We start from the raw sequence: 16,299 nt of genomic DNA on the forward strand, positions 1-16,299 counted from the left end.
TCTGCCAAATTCTCCGCGGGGACGGGGACGGGGACGAGTGCTTTTTTCAATTCCCAGCTAGGGGCGGAGACGTGGATGGGGTCTGGGTAGCCGGGACGGGGACGGGAAATATACTCCCCATCCCCGGCTCGTTGCCATCCCTAAGCCAGCAGATGAACCAGATGCTACTGATCACCCACATGAGGTAGTTGATGAACCATAGTCTAGAGTAGCTTTGACATAAGCCGAGTGTCAGATATGTGGGTGTGTCATGTGTGTCTATATACACACACATACACACACAAATTTCTGTGCATTAATGAATGAATTCACAATTTGAGTGCAAACGAAACAAACACGAGTGCACACCATTAAAATCCCGCACAATAGGTAAGTGCACACACAATAGCACAAGTGTGCACATATGAATCCAAAGACAATAACAACATGCATACTAACAAATCAGCAATGCACATGATGCCCGATTCAGTGCACACTACAACCAACATACTTGGCTTAAATGTACACATAAATTGAAATAAAAGCGCACACAAGCCTAAAATGTACATAACAGTGCAATCCAGTGCACACATACCGGATACCTTAGCCCCTAGATAAATATAAATTATATAAAAAATGTTTAAATTATTATAAAACAAAAATAAAAATTCTTTCAATTTTTTCAATATATTTTCAAATATAATTCAGTAAAGAAAAATATAAATTATTTCTGTTTTGCTTCTCTATATTTTTTCAAATTTAATAATTAAAATTTACCATTTGTGAAATATAATTTAAATTAAACATTTTTAATTAATTATTTATTTATTAATATTTTAATTGGATATGAAACTTTCCTCATCACACGTACAAAATGCCAGTATACATGTATGAAAGAATATTCATATATTTTACCCACCAATTAATAACAAATTAAGATAATTAAATTATTTATACGGTTAGATATTATAATTGGATATAATTGTCACATATATAACACATAAAATTAAATTTTTTTTCTTTGAATTCAATGATTTGGATATAATTTTCACAAAGTATAAATGTTTGAATTTTTTTTTTTTTTATTTTTTTTTTGTTTTGCCAATAACTCGATCAATAAGTCAAAATAGAATGCGAGTATTCAATTCCAATTAAAAATTAACTAAAAATGAATTGAAGCCTTGAGAATTGAAAGGGTGGCCAAATTGGTAGAGCATGATTCTTGTACCTAAAGGCCATAAGTTTGATTTTTGTCAATATTTTTTTAGTCAAACTCATCAAACAAGATCTTTATAGTGTAGTTTACCTTTTTTGTACGAATTTTCCTCATCATCTACAAATAAAATAAAAATATAAATGAATTGAAAACAGTCAACTTGATTAGTAATTCATGACTCTTTATACCTGCTTATTGGTTGTTTTATTGTTATTATTTTGGAATAATAAATTAATGATCGTTGGCAGAACTCATCAGAAGCAGGTAGAATATTCTTATTAAGTAATTATCGCATGATCTTAGTTCAAAATTTTAAATGCAACGTCAAAGATTATGTTCATTTCATGAGACATTAATAATATTTATGTACCTTTCACCCATGAAACTTATTATTATTATTATTATTATTATTATTATTATTATTATTGTTATTATTATTATATAAGTAATAATCAAGGGTTCAAGAGTCTTGTAATTCGGTGATATTTTATATGAACATATACAAAATATTATACTTTGTGTTCAGCAGTGGAGCTAATATGAAGTGATGACTACCACGTCGAACTACTAGGTTTAAGGAGATGGACTTGAGCCTACAACTTGAAAAATTAATAAAAATATGTCTTTTCACAAAGACATGAACGAAGTATCCTGTTTTTCGATATACTACATACAAAGCAATTTGTTTCTTTGCATAATATAACGTACAATTTACGTACTTTAACTCTACAAGTTACAGGTGGGTATTGGTTCAACTTAGGGTGGACATTTCGGTTCGGTTTATCCGAACCAAACCGATCTGAACCGAACTAATACTACAAAATTGAGTGATTCGGGATTCTTGTAAACTGAACGGTTCGGTTAAAAATCGAACCGAACTTTGTTAGGTTTTAATAATAATAACAATAACAATAACAATAACAATAACAATTACACTAACACTAATACTAATACTAATACTAATACTAACAACAACAACAATAAAATAGTAATAATAATAATAATAATAATAATAATAATAAAGAAGTAAATCTAAGTTCCTTGACCCCTACTTTGTCGTTTAATTCCTATTCTCACTGGTATCTCTCTTAAAATTTTTATTTGATTTCTTTATAGCTTATTTTCTACTTTGCGCTTTTGTTGTTTGCTGCAATTGTTCTTTACCTCACAATTAGTACTTGGTAGTATTTTTGGACCTTGAATTGCTATTTTGTTATATAATGTTTAGATTTTGGATATGGATAATGTGATAGTATGTTCAGAAAATTAGGAAATACTGAAATTTGGGGACTTAAACCGAACCGAAACCGAACCGAACTCTAATGTTAAAACGAATGGTTTAAATTTTTTAAAACCATAAAACCGAAACCGAAACCCAAAAAAACCGAACCGAAGCCCGAAATGCCCACCCCTAGTTGAACTAATCTCTCTCTACCATTATTGGGCAAATTAAATATTTTCTTCTTTTCTCAAGTTATGGAAATATGTATACAAGACAAAAAAAGATGGCATGATGAGTATTAAAATTGAAATAAAACACAAAAGAAAGAGGATGAAGTATCTTAGGTAGCAACTGCAACAAAGGTGGTTATCATAAATTAAATACAAGAAGAAACGACAGACAAAGAGCTTAGGTGAGAGTATGAAGGGAGTTTGTGATGAGTGCGTGTGTGTGTATATACGGTGGCAACCCATCTTGTCTTACGGACAAAAATTGTGGTGTACAGGTAAAAGGTCCTTCATTCCCCTACTTGCCATCGGATTTTAGCTACTTTTAGGGTGTGTTTGGTTAGTGGGTTTAGACATAAGGCATGGGTATCAAAATCATTGTTATTGTTTGGTTGATAAGTTTTAGAACACTACTATGGGTTAGTACCCCATTAATTGAAAAACTCATACCCTAATGAAATAAGGGTTTCATTTCCCTTTCTCTTTTCTTCCCCAACTATTAATAATCATTCGCATTCCACCCTACTACCAAACGTGCAAAATACTTTCACCAAAAGTCATTATCCTTACCAAGTATTTGATACCCATATCGGTTCCGATTCTCATGTGCGAACTAAACACACCCTTAATCCTGGTTATCATTTTAAGAAAGAAATATAGGATAGTTTTCAAAAAACTATATTCTTTTAAAACCAAAATTCTTATTTTCGAATTAATCTAACTGAATTTTTTGTTGATTAGTTGATTGATTGAAATATTTCATATCAAATTTAAAAATTTTTAAAATTTATTAATAAAAAAATTTAATTCATGCACCACAAAATAGTCATTACATCAATATATTATTAATAATAATAATTTAGAAAATTAGTCTAATTATATATGATTTATGAATCATTAAAAAAATAAAAACAACATTAGCAATTTGGTTAACTAATTAAGTAATTTGTTGTTTTCAAAAAAAAATAAGTAATTTGTTTAATTAACACTTTCAAACTAAATTAACTGTTAAATGAAATTCTTAAAATGGTTAATCATATCGTTAATCCAACGAAAATATTTTGATTAAAATAATTAATTTAAATTTATTGATTTGATTGGTTAACTAATTTTTCACCGGATTGTGAACCTACTACCATCACTCTTTTAAACTAATATACTATTAGTTTGTACGCGTGATGTGCGAAAACTTATGCCCAATATTAAAATATTAATAATAAAAATAATTAAAATGTATAATTCAAATTATATATACACAAATAATATATGTATTTTATACACACATATATGATTTACCATTCATAGAAATTTAATTAAAATATAATCAACCATTAAATAGAAATTAATAATTTAAATAAAATGACAATTAAATAATAGGAAAAAGATATGATAGTTATAGGTGTAGGATAATAATGATGGAGTTAAAACTAACGGTATTATAACGGTGTAATGGTAGTTTTGTATAATAAGAATGTAATAGGGACAATTTTGTCTAATAACATTGAAGTGTACAACATTTAAAGTAAAATGTACACATTTATTAGCATCCAAAAAGAGGGACATAAATCAAGGATATAACCTTGATTGAGACTTATTATGTTTTTAGATATTTTGCATATAATTTGAATTTGGTCTCACTAATTACAAATTACTTAGCCAATTCACATATTTTTTTGGTTCTATTTAATGATTTTTTTTTAACACTTACTTTACAAATATAACAACATCCCCAAATAAACACGCATTCAACCGAGAGTCATACTTATATCTACTATACTAATAAGAGTCAAAGAGAGTTAGGCTTAAAATGGGTAGAAAAAATGGCGGTCAAATTATTTAATCAAATGGATGATTCAGATTGTTTTGATTTATATTTTTTTTCCTTGAGATTTCCTAATTTATCCTTAATTATATGATAATCCGTTATGTTTCCTGTTAAATATTCTCTTCTCCGTTAATATTCCGTTAACTTTTAACTTACCCATTAATTTCTATAAGAAAGGTCTTAGGTTAGAACCTCATCCCAATCAAATTTGGCATAATTAAGTTTCGTAATCTATTTTACTCTTATTAAATAAATTAGTAGCTACAACAAAAAAAAAAATGATGCATATGTATTTCTTTAATTTAGAATTATGTGTCTAGAATGCCTTTATTTGAAAAAAATTATTCATTATCAAAAAATTAAATAAAATATATAAATAATTTTCTCTCATGCAAAGATTCTTTTCATTCAAATTTATCAATTGATATTCATTAGATTGTCCATTATCTTATTTTTACAATATCTTGTAATTAAATATCAAAGTTATAATACAAAATAATGTCATATATTTATTTACCTAGTATTTTATTAATACCATGAAATTTTTTTTTAAAAATAATTTGAAGCCAATTATATTAACTATTTAAGGATTGGTTGACAAAGAGAGTACTTAAATAACCCAACAAATTGAAGCGTGATCACTCTATTTCTACCCATTTTAAGCCTAACTCTCTTTGGCTCTTATTAGTATAATAGAAATAAATTAGTAGTTACAATGACACATGTGAATTTCTTTAATTTAGAATTATGTGTCTACAATGCCTTTATTTTTTTAAAAAAATATTCATTATCAATAAATTAAATAAGAAAAATTATTTCATTAGTTATATTGTCTTTATTTTCTCTAATGCAAAGATTCTGTACATTCAATTCATCAATTGATATTCATTACATTGTCCATTATGTTCTTTTTACACTTGTAATTAAATATCAATGTTATAATACAAAATAATGTTATATATTTATTTACCAAGTATTTTATTAATACCATGAAAAAAAAAATATAAAAGAATAGTTTGAAACCAATCATATTAACTACTTGGGGATTTGTTGACAATGAAAGTACTCAAATAACCTATTACCCAGCAAATTGAAATGAGAAACTACATTTTAATATCTTTGGAATACATCATATTTAAAATTTTCAAATTTATACTAATTTATTAAATCTTTTTCCTTAAACTAGGGATTTCTTTATGTACAATAACTCATTCAACAATAATGGTTGAACCAAATGAACCTCGAGCAGAACACCTAAAGGAAAGTCCATAGCTTCTATATCATAATCCCATTGCATGACGTTGTCATCTATGCTACCAACAATAATCCAATTGCAAATAACACACTACCAACAAAAAGGAAGAGAACAAATAGTAAAGATGAAAGACAATGACAATGTTACTCAAAAGAGAATTAGGAATACTTAGAAAAATTCAAACTAAAAGTAGTACTCCGTATTTATTTAGACTATTATTTTTAGACCAAATATTTAGACTATCGATTTTACAAAGTTGCAAACATTTATTTTAGTGACAATTATAATGAATTTCCTATATTATCTTGGATTCGTATACTTTGAGTTACATATTTAAATAAGCAAATTTGACATTTAATTACCTATGTATAAACTTCTCCTATATAATCTTGCATTGATATACTTTCAAATATTTATTTAAATATAAACATTTGGCATTAACTCATTTGCGCAATGCGCGTGTAAAACTAGTAGTTTATATATAGATTGTGAAACATGCCTATGGTAGTTCTTGATTACTTCTGATAGAAATTATAATAAGTAGATTACTTCTAATAGAAATTATAATACGGAGTACTTATTAGTTATTACAAAAAGAATTTAATATTAATTTAAAATAAATAAGTTGTTACTTATAAGTTATAATAGATATTGTAATATTTATATGTAAATTATGATATTATTTAGGATAAAATAATTGTTAGTAATGATAAATATTTAATTTTAATACTTATAAGTGAAATTGAGAGACTTGCAAAGTGTAATTCTAATATAAATATTGTAATACTTATATGTGAAATGTTGCTTATTAAAGAAATTGTAATATACTTATTGTAAAAAATTCAATACCAATTTGAATTAAACACAAATTGTTACTTATGATAGATATTATAATACTTATATGTGAAATTGTGATACTTACACAGTTACACATCCAGTTGTCTACAACCTGACCTAACTTCATAAACAATGATCCATGAGACAGCCTCACACAAGTTTTTGTCTTCAACCAAATTTAATGTCATATCTAATTATCAAATTAAAAATGTTTTTGGACATGATCGAGTGGGTATGTAGAGCATGATTCTTGTATCAAAAAGTTACAAGTTCAATTCTTACTAACAGTTTCTTGGTCAAACCCATCACATAGGATTGGTTTTTCTATATGTGTGTCTCTCTCTCTCACACACACACACACACACACAAGTTACCACACACGCATTGCACAAATAATCAAATGTCCAATGTGTATTTTTAAATTAGTTTTTTAGAATTTATCAAATTATCATTCAGTATCCTAGCGTATATCAATGCAAGATTATCAAATTTTTCATAAAAATAAATATTTCAAAAATGTATAACTATGACCCGTGGCAAAAATTTTGGATTAACTAGTGCAATAACAGTTTTAGAGGAAAACACTCTCACTGAATAGTACCCAAACATAGTTTTTGCAACACAAATCCTATTAATTGGCGTGATCCATGCTTCCTCTTGTTGCCACTTCTACCAAAAATAATGAATTCTTTTTTCTTTTATCTAGTCCCTTGGTGTGTTTCACTGCAATTTTAGTACTTTGGCGCAGTGCACCTTCAAAAATAGATCCAAATCCTCCTTCCCAAAAAGACAATGATAATAGACATAGGCTATGTTTGGCAAACCTAGCTACAAATGTAGCTGAAAGCTAAAAGGTAGCTTAAAACTGAAAAGCTATAAGCTCGAAGTTGAAATCTGGAGAGCTGTTAAGCTAGCTGTTATGCTTAAAAGTGTTTGGTAAAATTAGTTTTTTGATAAGCTGATAAATGTAAAAAGACTAAAAAGGACATCTTCATACAAATTAAATAGTTTTAAATTTAAATAGCTTTGTTTATATATTAAAATATAAAATAGTGAAATCAATATATTTTAATAAAATATAAAGTAAGAACATATAAAGTAAAACAAAATGTTTATAATTCATAAGATTAGTTCAAACAAAAATCAATGTTCAAACACAAATGTCAAATTGAAATTACAACCAAACATATTGAAGAGAAAAAGTCAAAAAAGTTTAGCCAAAAGGTTTTAATTGGGAAGAGTAAATGCTGCCATTTCTTTTAAAATAATAAGGTTAAAGATAGAAAAAAAGTTAGCTTATTTTGTTAAAAAATAAGCTCTTATTTTAAGCTACTAGCTTATTTTAGGAACATTACCAAACATAGCTTATAGCTTATTAGTAGCTTAAAATAAGCTATAAGCTCCTAATAAACTCTGCCAAACAGAGCTATAGTTTTTGATATGTGTTGAATATATAGTGTAAATTAGGTGTACCGCTTCATTAATGCCTGATGTGTGATTTTAATTAATTGATCAAAGTTCATGTTAAATTTTATATTGTAGTTTTTAATAATATTCTAACATATTCATAATATATGTTTAACAATTATATCAATTTTGATTAAGATGGGGTTATGAAAATGAATGAGTAAGTTAAGAATAATAAATAATTAATGGAATATTCCGAAGTTTACACTGACTGAATGCAGTGATATTTAAAAGTGAATGGTAATATATGGTAAAGTTGAAAAAATAAAAAAAATACTAAAATCAAAATAATATAAACCATTCATTTCAACAAATAATTACACAACATTTTTTAGTTCCCGTTAGAGTATCTCCCACCTACATTACACCAAAACATCAAATTTCTTCACCAAATGGCACATCAAAAGGAATATTATCAGCATATTCTCACACCAAATTTTATTCATCTCCAACTCATTACAACAAAACAACAAATTTCTACTCTAAAATAATTTGATTTCTCAATTATTAGTTCGAATTTAATTAGTTTAATTTAATATAATTTAGTTTGAACTTAATTAGTTTAATATAAAATATAATTTGTGATGAAGAAACAACTCTCTGATGAGCGCGATCAATTTATTGCCGCCATGGAACAACAAATTGCACAATTCAAAGGAATGTTCGAATACAATCATGAGTTGCTCCAAAAACAGTATAAGCTTGATTTGTTTAAAGCTCAAATTGCAGCAGACAAAGTAGCAGTGACAAAACGAAAAGAAGAAAACAAAATCTTAAGAATGAATTTACATGTGATAGAAGATTTAACTGTGCGTGAGTGTATTAGACGCAAACAATTACAATTTGCTGCAGAGAGAAATCAAGACATGGAGGAAGAGTTGAATCAAACTGTGAATTTGAAAAATATTTTAATAATTTGGGAAGAAGTGGGAGTTGACTAGGAAATTATTTATTTTATTTTATTTTTCAAAATTGTGTTGTATTTTCTAATATCAATTTTATATCATATGTATTTTAATTTTTATTATATTGTAGTTATGTTTGATGTATTTGAAATTTTAATTAATATATTTTAATATTAGTCTTGTTTTAATCGTCTTAATGAGATCTTTAAAATGATATAATTTATATTTAATAATACAAACTTTAAATATAAATATTTAACAAAATATAAAAATACATATAAAACAAATAAAGGATAGTTTTGGAATTATCAAAATTAGCTAGGGCAAAAAAGTAATCTTTCTCTCCCTCTCCCATTTGCCGCGGGTCAACATTGTTGCGCCATCAGCGGCAAATATTTTGCCGATTTTCCGCTAGGTTGCTGCTAGTTAGAGTTGGATAAATGGTGGGATGGTGGAATGGTGTGGCCTATTAACCGTTTTGCCCATACGTTAGAGATGGCCTTAGGGCTAACTTTATTAGCTCTTATTAATTTTATAGAGTAAATAATATAAAGAGGAAGCTCTCTTTACTCTCATCTTTATGAAATCAAAATTCACCATAGAAAAACAAAGGGAAAGAATAAAGAAACAAATTTTGGCACTAACTTCAACTATTGTTCTTGGTTGAAATTAAAATTGTCAAGTTCATAATGTTGGAATCAAAGTTATCAAACCTTAATGTTCTGACTAGGACTCTTTATATCCTTATAAATACATCTTGGTTTGATCAATAATAATATCATTCCCAGAACTATTGTTCTGTTCTCCTATGGTATCAACAGACTTAAAGATCCATGGTTGCCAACCCTACTGCCACCACCGCCGCCGCCAATGATACTGTGTCACCACCAACCACTGGTGACTCAATGTCCTCTTCTCATACCCTCTTTGATATATCTCCCACCCCTCAGCTCCACCATCTATAAATACCCCACAGACAGCCTATCACTTTATATTCATAAAACTTACATCCTCTAATTATTTATTCTGGAAGATCCAGCTCGTTCCGTTTCTTCGAGGGTAAAATCTTAGTGGTTACGTAGTAACATAGATGGCACATTCCCGTGTCCAGCTTCTTTGTTAAGGCTCCAAATGGATCTTCCATAGTAGCCAATCCTGAGGCTCAAAATTGGGTACGTCGGGATGTAATTATTTTGCCTATGCTCATCTCGTCCCTATCTGATGAGGTTATGTACGTTGTTGTCGGTCCTACCACATCCCAAGCCCTGTGGTTAGCTATTTAAGATGCCTTTGTGCCCTCCTCTCGGGCATGTTCTTTGAGTCTCTTTAGTCAATTGCAGTCTTTGGTCTAGGGAGACTCCACAACAAGTGAGTATCTTGGCAAAGCCTATGTTTTAATTGGACTACTTGCCGAAGTTGGGCGACCAATTGGATTAGATGAACCTAATCTCTATCTATTCAAGGGCCTCCGATCTGAGTACGTGATGGTTTCATCGTTGACTACCAAGGAACCTGTCACCATTGATCAACTCAATGATTACCTCACTGCACATCAGTTTATCTATGCTGATGATATGTCTCATTAGATGTTTCTCTAGCCCAGCCATTAGTACTTGTTGCACAACAAGGACCAACCATTGCCTCTCCGTAGTAACATAACTTTACTTAGCATCATGGTCGTGAGTGTGGCGGTTGTGGTCGTGGTTATGTTCCAAAGTGCCAGATATGTTGTAATCTTGGTCATATTGCTCTATAGTGTTACCAAAGATACTCAGGTGCTCCAATTCCTCAGGCAAATATGACCTATGCAGATGATCTAGCCACCGCTCCGTTATCTCAAAACTGGGTTCTTGACACTGGAGCTACACATCATGCCACTCTAGACCCATCTTCCCCGCAACAAGTGGAAAAATACACTGGCAACGACACTCTTCAAGTCAGTAATGATATAGGTTTGAATATTTCTAGTATTGGAAACACTTCTATATCCACTACCTCACGTTCCCTCTACTTACAAAATGTTTTACACGTTTCACAACTCACCAATTCTCTCCTGTTTATCAAGTGTTTTGCCACTGATAATAATGTCTTCTTTGAGTTTCATTCTTTTTTTTTTCTTTTTTGTTGTTGTTGTTGTTGTTGTTGTTGTTGTGAAGGACCACACCACCAAGGAGGTTCTACTTAGAGGAGAGAGCTCAGGGGGACTATACAAACTTCCGATACAAAAACCCATAGCATTCATCACATCCAAAGTGTCATAAGAAGTTTGGCACAACCGACTTGGCCACCCTCATTCTAGAGCCCTATATCAAATTCAACATAATTGTTCAATGTCAAAGTCGTCAAGTGGTAACGATAATTCTATTTGTTTTGCCTGTCAACTAGGAAAATCCTCACGATTTTCTCTAGAAAAAAGGCACTACTTCTAGTTCGTCTGTTTTAGATTTAATTTACACAGATATTTGGGGACCATCCCCGATTTTATCAAATGAAAGTCATCGTTATTTCGTCATATTTGTTGATGATTATTCCAGATATACTTGGTTCTTTCCCATGAAACTAAAGATAGATATCTATGTTATTTTTAATCAATTTAGGGCACTGGTTGAGCGCACATTATCCAACAAAATCAAAGCCATTTAGTCTAATCTAGGTGGTGAATACAAGAAACTTGGCAAACTCTTTGTTAGTCTTGGGATTAACCATCGCCAATTATGTGCTTACACCCATAAACAAAATGGATGTGTTGAGAGACGTCATAAACATATCATTGAAACTAGCCTGACTTTACTTGTCTATGTTTTTGTCCCTACCAGGTTTAGGGCTTATGCCTACGAAACAATAGTTTTTCTGATTAATCATATGCTTTCTTCCACTTTGAACTATCTGAGCCCATATGCGATCATTAACAAAAAGCTTTCAAATTACTCATTCCTTCGTGTCTTTGGTTGTTTATGTTTCCCCTATCACCGTCCCTACAATCACTACAAAATAGAGTATCATTCTGCTCCATCTGCCTACATAGGTTACCTATAGTTTTTTAGAGGATATCGTTGATTGAATCTACATACTAGAAAAATTCTAATCGTTCGCCATGTTCAATTTGATGAGTGTGTTTTCCCTTTTGCAGCTAAAACTTCTCCACAGGTTTCTACTATGACTCAAGACCATGGGTTGTCATGTTCATACAAAGCGAATTGGGGAGTCAGAAAATTGACACGCTGGTGTCGCCAGCGTGTTGCGACTGTGTCAAGTTTCCAGTGTGTGACACGGCCCCGACACGGGCATGTCACGGTACCTAACACTGCAGTGACAAATTGACACGGGCGTTTCACCGCCGTGTTTTAACCGTGTCCCAATTCCATTGAGGAACATGGTTGTGACACACCCGTGACACACCGGTGTCGCCGGCCCCAACCCTCCTCCAGGTGATTTTGATCCTGTTTCGCCTCTAGTTGATCCTTCCTAAGCCCAAATGTCCTCAACACACTCATCCAATGATCCTAAGGCACGTAACTCAATATTCCACAGGTAACAAAGCTTTAATTGCTTGCGTTAATGACTAAGAACCTACGTGCCACTCCCAAATTATGAAAAGCCTTGAATGGAGGAACGCGATTGATGAAGAATTTAGTGCACTGCTACAGAACAACACTCACTACAAACAAATGCGGAAATAACGACGGATTTAGCGACGAATTTATTCCGTTGCTAATTTAACACGGAATAACGACAGATTTATTTATTTTAAAAAAATTGAAAGTTAGCGACGGATTTTGCGACGGAAAAATTTTGTTGTTAACTCCATAGCTAATTTTAGCAGTAAATTGCGGCGCATAAAATAGATACAAATTAGTGACAGATTAGCGACGAATTTTTGGCGGGCTGATTAAAATAAAGCATCTATTTAGTTTTCTTACAAAGTAGTGACGGATATTATCTTCCGTCGCTAATGGTATCCGCCGCTAAAACAGCATCACCGGAAATTTTTTTTAAATAGATTAGCGACGGAATTTGAATTTCCGTCGCTAAAAAATATGACCGGGAAATTTTTTAATAAAATGTAGCGACAAATTTAGCCCTAGACATGGTAATGTTCATTGCCAAATGACCTAGATCTGCAGCAGCCCCTCTCTCACTGTCTCGTTTACCCAAAGCAACAAAATCATCAACAACAATGAAGCTCCGGTGCCATGGAATCCGGCGAAGGCAGTGTCTGGTCTTGGCGAGCGGTGGCAGCGATGGGCGTCCTCTATTCCGACGACCTCTGTAGATCCGGCGTACTCCATCAGCGGCGACGCAGTTCGGCGATGCTGCCGCCTACACTCTGCTAGCACTGCCCAACGCCAATGTCTTCTTCCTTGCACCGACTGCCGATGTCTTCTTCTTCCTTGCGTTGACACCGGCTCGCCTCGTCGACCACTTCTCCGCCGAACGCAGCAGTTGCTCCGTCTTTCCTATCGCCTCGTCGACCCCTCGTGAGCTCGTCCACCGACAGCAGCCAACAGTTCAGTACTCCGGTCTCTAGTGACCACGAGTACAGTACAAGGTTTGTTCTTTTGGTCTTTTGTGGCTGTTAATTATTGACTGCATGCTAGGACCTTTGGCAGCGGAGGTAGATATTCCCCGAACCTAAATAGAAATGTATTCAACAACATTTAAACATTTTGTGCGCTTAGTTCACATAGATTCTTCAACCATTTTTTTTTTGTTCTATTATTGCAAAGCTACTCTGTCATCCAAAGTTGAGTCTTACAGTTCTATATGAATTGAATAAATTTAAGTTACATTTGGCTTCCTAAAATTTTTGATTATTTTCATAAACTAATATATCTTGAGAGGTTAATGTTTTGCCATTAAAAATTATTATTTGAATATCATTTTCTGCAGGACATTTTCTTATTGCAGTTTCTTTCTTTGTTTTTTAATGTCAATGTTATTCCGATAACACTCTACTTCACCTAAACTAATTATTTCAGGGGATTTATGAAACAAAAGTTCCATTGGAGTTCAATGCTATTGTTCAGATTGATTGTGTTTGTAAGGTGGATAAAGCAGCTAAGAAGCGGAATGACCAGGACGGCTGGAGTCTCTGTGAACTGCAAATGAAGACTTCCACTAAGTGTCCATATTTGGGCCAATCAATCTCTTTCTTCTACTTGTATCATAGGTAAACTATATAGCCATGATTTTATTTGTTACAGAGTAGTTAATCGTTTCTAAGTGCTTTCATGAGCTGATATGAATTGTAAGTCTTTTTCCTACACAATCTTGCTATGTTATGTAAATCCCTCCTCATGTCTTCTATCAACATCTCCTAGTTATAGAATACTTGGGAGCAGGTTTATTTATTTATTTATTTATTATTATTATTATAAATTTTTTCATTTAGAGTAATTTTTAAACCTAAATGACTTTTATTAGGTTTTAATCCTTAAATTAGTCAATTTTGACCATTCAAGAGGCAGTATGTGACTAATAAAGTGAACTAGCTGGATGTTTATAATACTAAAGTAATTTTTTTTTTATTATCTATAGAATGAAAATTTAGGTGATCATCATCTAAATGGAACAATACCTGAAAAACTTTTGTAGAGTCAAATTTTTGTGATTCAGTTCATGGTGCTCTTAAACTAAGCTGCAGATTTCCTAACAAATTTGTGTTTAACTGTTTATACAGTATTTATTTATTTCATGTAAATTCTTTTCAATGTGTCAGATGGGCGAGCGGTTTATGTTGGATATTTTCCTCCATCCAAGACAATTTTTGTTGTAGTTGTTAATCCTTTTCAAAACAAGGAATTAACACCCATGCATATACTTGAAAAGCTATTCTGTGAGGCTTGCCAAACACTGTCATCTCATCCTCCAATGGAAAAAGAAGGTATCACTTTCAAGGTGAGCTTAACTTTCATCAAATAATAGCAACTGGTTGGTAATTCATCATTGTTATTACTGCAAGGCTCATGTAGTCAAATAATATTACTTCAGTCCCATTTCCCATTTGAAGTTCATAATTTATTTTTTTCATCTCTTTATTTTATTTTATTTTATTTTATTTTTTTAACATTCTAAAACCTTCTTGCCTATGTTGTATTTCTTGAATACTATGTTTGCCATAAAGTTAATGAATAAATGTATGGTACAGAGGAAGAGGTTCTCAGAGCTAAATAGTAAACAAATGTCTATATGCCTTAAGTTATCAATACCAAACAATTTTTTAGCACTTAATTGCCAACTTGATTATTTGAGTAGAGGCCATTGTATGTAAACATCCATAGCTGCACTGAGGTAATGCTTATTTATCCATATAGATGCCTATCAAAATCCTTAATTGTTCACTGATTTGATTCTATAGAGAGCTTCTAACAAAAATGTTGCCTTTTCTATAATCTAAGTATATTTTCTGCCATTCAAATCTCTAGTCTTGTTTTGATTTTGACCTCATACAAATTCCTGCATTTACTATATTTTTGGTCTCTGCATAAAGATACATTAGCTGAGAGTTATATACTATATACTTGCAATCATTGGATTTTTGGACTCTTAAATATTAGAGCTGGGCTTTGATTTGCATGTTCATGTTTAAAGCTGGCAATCATCTCTAACCAATGACTTTTTTAGTTTGTATTTGAAATAATATTATTTGTGTAGGTCAATGACTTGTCAGTTGAGGACTACATCACTGCCACTACTGCGAAAAAATACGCGACAAAGCTTTCGGGCGTGACATTATGGATACATATTCTACTAATTCAAATGATGAAAACATAGGAGATGATTAGATTATGTTTATTAATATAATTGGTATTGTTTGTAATGATGTAATATTACACTTCTATGCTTTTGTATTGTGAATTTGTGATTGAGTTTGAATGTTTTGATATATAATATATTTTACAATTATATTATTTAGGTACTATATTATAGATTTAAAGCATGTATGTATTATTAATTACTGGGTAGCTTTTATTTTTTTAAACAAAATTTAAATTTAGTGACGAATTGAAAATTCGTAGTTAAATTTAGCGACGGATATATCAGTAGTTAAATTTAGTGACGTATATATCCATAGTTAAATTTAGTGACGGATATATCCATAGTTAAATTTAGTGACGGATATATCCGTAGTTAAATTTAGAGACGGATATATCCATCGCTAAACATAACGACAGACTTTAGCGACGGATATGCCTGTCGTTATTCCCTCACATATTTCATCATCAAATTCGTCGCTGGAAGGAATTTAGCGACGGATTATTTTCACAGTGATGGAAATTTTCGTCGCTAGGTTTAGCGACGGGAAAATTTTTTGTTGCTAAATTCTAGCGTGGAAGGTTTTTGCGACGGACTGATTCCGTCGCTA

General features: G+C 31.4%; 1 long non-coding RNA gene across 1 annotated transcript; it reads left to right on the forward strand.

Moving 5' to 3' along the window:
- Positions 1-13,061: 13,061 nt before the first annotated feature.
- Positions 13,062-15,848, forward strand: LOC116011440. Its single transcript, XR_004097026.1, has 4 exons — positions 13,062-13,482; positions 13,913-14,103; positions 14,653-14,831; positions 15,588-15,848. It is a non-coding gene; the product is annotated as an uncharacterized LOC116011440 (long non-coding RNA).
- Positions 15,849-16,299: the final 451 nt, after the last annotated feature.

Source organism: Ipomoea triloba, chromosome 2, assembly GCF_003576645.1.
Source record: "Ipomoea triloba cultivar NCNSP0323 chromosome 2, ASM357664v1".
Lineage (NCBI taxonomy): Eukaryota > Viridiplantae > Streptophyta > Magnoliopsida > Solanales > Convolvulaceae > Ipomoea > Ipomoea triloba.